Here is a 7,810-nt window from a genome sequence, read left to right as displayed (position 1 = left end):
CGGTGAGGCGCCCTCTGCTGGTTGTTCCTAGATCGTGGGAATTTTCCTAGAAAGCTCCCAGGCTCCAGTTCATAAGAGGCGCCCTCTGCTGGTTGTCCTCATATGAACTCGAGCCTGGGAGCTTTCTAGGAAAATTCCCACGATCTAGGGACAACCAGCAGAGGGCGCCTCACCGCAAATGAAGGTAAATATAGGTCATTGACCTACTTTACCTTCATTCCTCGGGGTTTTGCAGCCACGAACAACATTGCATTAGCAAAGCTCGTGGCTGCAAAATATTTTAACCCCTTCAGATGGATTTACATCGTTGGACTTTACAGATCTGCGGAAGGTAACGATATTGTTGGTTTATTATGTTATTTTTGTTACAGAACGAGGGTCTTCATTGATTGGATTGGGCGTTGAATAAAATATTACAACAACCTTTGTTTTTATTTCATTAAAATAATTTTTAATAATGTGTTTGTGTATTTTTTTTAACCCTTTACTAGTATTGGATTAATAATGGATAGGTGTCATAATTGACGCCTCTCCATTATTAATTTGGCTTACTGTCACCTTACAATAGCAAGGTGACATTAACCCTTCATTATCCCATATCCCACCGCTACACGGGAATGGGAAGAGAGTGGCCAAGTGCCAGAATAGGTGCATCTTCCAGATGTGCCTTTTCTGGGGTGGCTGGGGGCAGATGTTTTTAGCCAGGGGGGGGGGCCAATAACCGTGGACCCTCTCCAGGCTATTAATATCTGCCCTCAGTCACTGGCTTTACTACTCTGGCGGAGAAAATTGCGCGGGAGCCCACGCCAATTTTTTCCGCCATTTAACCCTTTAATTTCGTACATGGAACGGCCAAATTTTGCACATACACACTACTAACATTAGTAGTGTGGAATATGCAAAAAAAAGGGGGATATGACATGGTTTACTGTATGTAAACCATGTCTCAAATCATGTCGGGTTTAGGAAGGAGAGAGCAAAGCTATCTAGCGCTGGAATAAATATTAATATATATACATATATGTGTCTCACTGATATATATATATATATATATATACCTATTCTATGTGTACACATTTATTCTACCTATTCTATTGTAAGCTGTCAGTGTGATTTTACTGTACACCGCACTGAATTACCGGCTTTTCTCTCTAACAGCGCTGCGTATTTCTCGCAAGTCACACTGCTGGTCCGTGTGTGATCCGTATTTTTCAGGCTTCCATAGACTTTCATTGGCATATTTCTTGCGCAGTACGGTGACAAACGCAGCATGCTGCGATTTTCTACGGCCGTAGAAAGCCGTAAAATACGGCAGATAGGAGCAGGGGCATAGAGAATAATTGTGCCATTTGTTTTGCGAGTTTTACGGACGTATTTTCTGCACTCATACGTCCGTAAAACTCGCAAGTGTGACGGCGGCCTAAGTCAAAACTGCAAAACATTGCAGACTTTTGTGTGAATAGGACTTACATTTTGGCACACATATAGCAAAATCCGAGGTTATAGCAGTACCTCTGTCTTTAGGCTTCAGTATTAAATATTCTGTGACCATGCAAGGATGCAAATAGTGAAGAAGGGCTTCTGTGGCTGGTATAGGAGAGACTGTGCAGAACTTTAAAAGATGCTCATATGCCATTGAGTAGGGCTGATAGGAACCATTTTGGAACACAAAAGTCTTCTAATTTAATGCAGCCGATAATTCAACGTAATATCGTCTTCCTCTACTATTATTCATCTGGAAGAAGTTTTTCTGCCAGGGGGCAGCAGCAGTTACACGCGTCTACAAGTGTTGTGCCGTCACACAACACCGCTAGATGAGCACATACTCCGACCTTTCACTAACCTTACCAGGTGATACTGCTCTATGTATGTGCGCTTTTGCCTCCCAAGCAGTTATTCTGTGGGGCCCAGCCCTGTTACTTACATTACACTAAACAAATAAAGTTGCACTCTGTAGAGCTATAGCATGTAGACACGAAATATATGAAATATGAATAGCATTACTGCTCTAGATAATAAGAAATAAACTAGATACTTAGCACATAATTTGGCCAATTCCTGCATGCCCAGCAGCCAACGACAAGGCAATCTTCGGTTTGCTGGGAAGCTATCTAATGGGAATCATCTCCTAGGCTAAAGGCTGAATTTATGGGTAGCCATTTTGTTCTTATTATCTATGGCAGTAAGAAAATTCAAATTTCATATTTACATGCTAAAGCACGACAGAGTGCAACTTTATTATTTGTTACATATAGAGATGGCTACTCTTAGTTTGTACCTGTACACATCAGTTTTTCTGTTTGGAAGTGACAGTCAGTTTTTTGTTATTTTTATATTGCTCTCTGACTGAGCACTCCACCCTCCAGCCTGTGGCGGTTTTAATTGCAGCAGGGACCTACCTACCCATAAACGCAGGCTTTAGCCTAGGAGAGGATTCACATTAGATAGGTTCCCGGAAACCGGAGATCGCCTTGTCGTTGGCTGCTGGTCGTGCATGAATTGGCCAAATTATGTGCTAAGTGTCTCTATTTTTTCTTATTATCTAGAGCAGTAATGCAATTCAGATATCATATATTTCATATTTACATGCTTTAGCACTGCAGAGATGAACTTTATTTTTTTGATATATGTAGAGATGGCCTCTCTTAGTTTGCACCTGTACACACCAGTTTTCCTGTTTGGAAGTGACAGTCAGTTTTTTAAACTTGCATTACACTGACTGATTTTTTTTATTTTTGTTATAAAATATTGCTCAATACAAATGCTGTGCCTGATGTTGACCTAAATCTTATGCAAGCAATGAGAAAAAGGTGACACATACTCCATTCATTGAAAATACCACAGCCAGGAGGAATGGTGTCTGCTCAGAAATATCATGAACATTACAACATCTGGAAACACACATAAGGTCTCCAGAAAAAAAACACTACCAAACCTAAAAAAAACAAGGTGGATCAGGTTGACATCCTAATGGCACATTTTATAATTTTCTCAATTTAACTAAAAATTAAATAAATGGCTGCTTGTTACCACGACTTATAAAATATTAATGAATGATGCTGTGAATGGTAAAAGCATATTGTAAAAATCCACATGATCAGTGCTGTCAGTGTTCCCTTTTCTGAATAACACCACAACTCGGTGTTGATTTAGCAATCCCCTCTAGCATCCATGTGACCGGATAGATAGAGCCAGATAGGGCTGGTGTAAGACGTCCTGTAACTCTTCATGATGGCAGAAATGCACGGTTTTACAATACCTTGTTTGGCCGGATGCATTAGTTAAGTAAATGTCAACTAGAATAAAGGAGGTAAGTTTAAAGTGGTATTCCCATCTCCAAGATCCTATCCCAATATGTAGTAGGTGTAATAATAATAATATTAGCAAATATCTCCAATTAGAAATGTAGCATAGTTTTTCTGATTCGCTTTGTTGCTTTCCTCATGTGAAGGCATTGCAGGACCTTAGGTATCCATGGTTACGACCACTGATATAGTATGACAGTTAGCCAGTTATCGTAACTATGGATATGTAAGGTCCTGCAATGACTGTACATGAGGAAATAGACATAGCAAATCAGAAAAACTAGACTACATTTCTAATTGGAGATATTTGCTAATATTATTACATCTGCTACATATCTATATATATAATTGTCTAAGGGTACTTCTGTCTGTTTGTCTGTAACTTCCGTCTGTCTGTCTGTCGCGCAAATCCCGAGTTGCTGATTGGTCGTGGAGGAGCATCGCTAAAGGCCTGGGCTGGATCCGGGGGCCGCCGGAAGGTGAGTATATAACTATTTTTTATTTTAAATTGTTTTTATTTAACAGGGATATGGTGCCCACATTGCTATATACTACGTGGGCTGTGTTATATACTACGTGCCTGTGCAATATACTACGTGACTGGGCTATATACTACGTGGGCTGTGCTATATACTACGTGGGCTGTTATATACTGCATGGGCTGTCGTATATACTGCGTGGGCTGTGTTATATACTGTGTGGGCTGTGCTATATACTACGTGGACTGTGCTATATACTACGTGGGCTGTTATATACTGTGTGAGCTGTCATATACTACGTGGGCTGTGTTATATACTATGTGGGCTGTCTTATATACTGCGTGGGCTGTGTTATATACTGCGTGGGCTGTCTTATATGCTATGTGGGCTGTGCAAGATACTACGTGGGCTGTGCTATATACTACATGTGTTGTGAATTCTGTGGCAGAGCTCCCTCCTGTGGTCACAAGTGGTACTTCGGCTGATTCTCTCTGGGAGCTTCCGTTTGTGGAGGAAACGGGTACTGCTGCTTCTGAGTTTCCTCCCTCAGGTGATCTGGTGAGGTCGTTAGGTGCTTTTCTACTTAACCCCACCTAATGCTTTGATTCATGCTTCCTGTCAATGTTCCAGTGTTGGACTTGTGTTTCTCTGGATCATTCCTGTGGCCTGCTGCTCTGCATAGCTAAGTGCTTCTTTGCTATTTGTTGCTATTTTTTCTGTCCAGCTTGTCTATTTGTTTTGCTGGAAGCTCTGGGACGCAAAGGGTGTACCTCCGTGCCGTTAGTTCGGTACGGAGGGTCTTTTTGCCCCCTTTGCGTGGTTTTCTTTAGGGTTTTGTGTAGACCGCAAAGTTATCTTTCCTATCCTCGTTCTGTCTAGAATATCGGGCCTCACTTTGCTGAATCTATTTCATCCCTACGTTTGTCTTTTCATCTTACTCACAGTCATTATATGTGGGGGGCTGCCTTTTCCTTTGGGGTATTTCTCTGAGGCAAGGTAGGCTTATTTTTCTATCTTCAGGCTAGTTAGTTTCTCAGGCTGTGTCGAGTTGCATAGGGAGCGTTAGGCGCAATCCACGGCTGCCTCTAGTTGTGTTTGGAGAGGATCAGGGATTGCGGTCTGCAGAGTTCCCACGTCTCAGAGCTCGTTCTGTTATTTGGGTTATTGTCAGATCACTGTGTGTGCTCTGACCTCCATGTCCATTGTGATACTGAATTGCCTTTCATAACATACATGGCTGTGCTATATACTACGTGGGCTGTGCTATATACTACGTGGGCTGTTATATACTGCGTGGGCTGTCTTATATACTGCGTGGGCGGTGTTATATACTACGTGGGCTGTCTTATATACTGCGTGGGCTGTCTTATATACTGCGTGGGCTGTGCTATATACTACGTGGCTGTGCTATATACTACATGGCTGTGCTATATACTACGTGGAAATCTTCATAAATAAACTACATACATATTCTAGAATTCTCGATGCGTTAGAATCGGGCCACCATCTAGTTGGGATATAATCTTGGAGATGGGAATACCCCTCTAATGCATTAAAAGTAGTAAAGATTTACACTTGTAATTTCCTTGTCACCGTTTATTTTTGTCTCTTTAATATCATGATGTTATCATATTTGAAAACGTTCCCTTAGTCAGTATATTGCTATATGGATCCTAATATTATACACCTGTCCATGGGTAGTGCCTGGTATTACAAATCCGAGCCATTGAGGTGACTGGGGCTGAGCTGCAATACCACTCCCCAACCACCAGAGCTGTGTATATGCTGTGAACCATAGTTACTATTGGGTCAGCGATCGTTAGTGAATAGAGGCAGCCTTATATTGTAAGAGGACCGCTTCCAGTCTGTATTATGGGTATGTACCAGCTGAGAGTAAGAGTGACCTCGCCAACCTACTAATTCCGGCCCCTGCTTGATGTAAGCAAGGCCTTATTCACATGTCCGTGTTCTTTCCGTGTTTTTCATAGATTTGTACATACTTATAATAGTCTATAGGGCTTTGTGTTTTCCGTTAAAATAATCATGTATACATGTTAAATTTTGATCTGCGTCGCAGATGAAATTTACCTATACAAGTCTAAGGGTCCATGAAAATCATGGAGAACACACTGATATCATCAGTGTACAATTCATGTGCTGTCCGTGACTAAGATTCCAATGGATAGAAGATGTTTTTATTTTTATTCATTTGTGAAAAATCACTGATGAAACTCTAATGGTAAAAACTGTCACACGGTCAAACACTGATGAGACTCAGATCCCAAACACTGAAAAATACATGAAAAATCATGGACTTCTGCATGAGGCCTTATATTATGAACTGTGCTAAGAAATTGTTCATGATGGTGTCACGGGGAGCCTAGGGAGGCTAAGGCTGGTTACCCGGGCCCCTGCAATATCCCTCAGACTAGGGGGATCCCTGTCTGTCCCTCTCCCAGAATTTACACTAAAGGTGTGCTTGTCTGGGCCACCAGGCCTGGCCCTGACTCCTGTTTCAGCCCTATGCTGAAACCACCACCCGCCACCCAGTGAAGAGACCACACACCAACCCCCACAGAAAGTACGGACAGGGAAAACTTAAAACGCACCACGCCGCAGACACACAGGAAAACACAATAATGTGCACAGGGCAAAACAAATACAAATATAGGAAGGAGAAATATAACAAAGGATCGTACACCACCAGATACGATATTTCTTCTCCAAGACCACCACTCCAGAGCGGGATCACTAGGCACAAGCTATAATTGGCAACACCCAAAGTCCAGCACGACTATTTAAAGGCTGTGGGTGTGACCCAGCCTCCAACCAAATTACCAGCTAGATTAACCCCGGGCAACCTGGATCAAGTCTAGCCGGCGCCACTGAGCGTACAGTGGACGTATGTGGAATTACCGCTGTCTGTCGGACGCCCTGGTGTGAATAGCGTCCGACATGACAGATGATAACTAACAAGCTCATTGCCTCAGCACTGCAGTGTAACTACACTGCTCTGTATTGTTATTCTATATCTTAAATATTATTCAAGTTACATTTTTTCATTAGTAAGAAAAATAATAAGATTTTAAAGTCCTCAGTGGTTGATACCTTTTAATGGCTAACTGAAAAGATGGTAAGAAATTGCAAGCTTTCGAAACTATTCATTCTATGCCTGATGCAGAGACCGAACACAAAATATGAAGAGTCACATATTTATGCACAACAGATCAAAGGAATAATGCAATAGATAAGACAGGTGACGTGAAGCGGAACTACCATTATGGGAGAGTGATTAACAGTTGTGGCCATAAATATTGGAACAATTCATAGATAAGGAGTGTGAAAGTTTTATTGTCCTGTCATTGAGGTCTGGTTCTATGTTGTGATGCCTGTTGTGAATTCTGTGGCAGAGCTCCCTCCTGTGGTCACAAGTGGTACTTCGGCTGATTCTCTCTGTAAGCTTCCGTTGGTGGAGGGAAGTGGTACTGCGGCTTCTGAGTTTCCTCCCTCAGGTGATGTGGTGAGGTCGTTAGGTGCTGCTCTACTTAACTCCACCTAGTGCTTTGATCCTGGCTTCCTGTCAATGTTCCAGTATTGGACTTGTTTTCCTCCTGGATCGTTCCTGTGGCCTGCTGCTCTGCATAGCTAAGTTTTTTTTGCTATTTTGTTTGCTTTTCTTCTGTCCAGCTTATCTATTTGTTTGCTGGAAGCTCTGGGACGCAGAGGGTGTACCTCCGTGCCGTTAGTTCGGTACGGAGGGTCTTTTTGCCCTCTTTGCGTGGGTTTTAGGGTTTTGTGTTGACCGCAAAGTTACCTTTCCTATCCTCGCTCTGTTCAGAAAGTCGGGCCTCACTTTGCTAAATCTATTTCATCTCTACGTTTGTCTTTTCATCTTACTCACAGTCATTATATGTGGGGGGCTGTCTTTTCCTTTGGGGTATTTCTCTGAGGCAAGGTAGGCTTATTTTCTATCTTCAGGCTAGCTAGTTTCTCAGGCTGTGCCGAGTTGCATAGGTAGCGTTAGGC

This window comes from Ranitomeya imitator, chromosome 1, assembly GCF_032444005.1.
Source record: "Ranitomeya imitator isolate aRanImi1 chromosome 1, aRanImi1.pri, whole genome shotgun sequence".
Taxonomy (NCBI): Eukaryota; Metazoa; Chordata; class Amphibia; order Anura; family Dendrobatidae; genus Ranitomeya; species Ranitomeya imitator.
The sequence above is the reverse complement of the archived record's forward strand: the minus strand, read 5'-3'. Positions refer to the sequence as shown.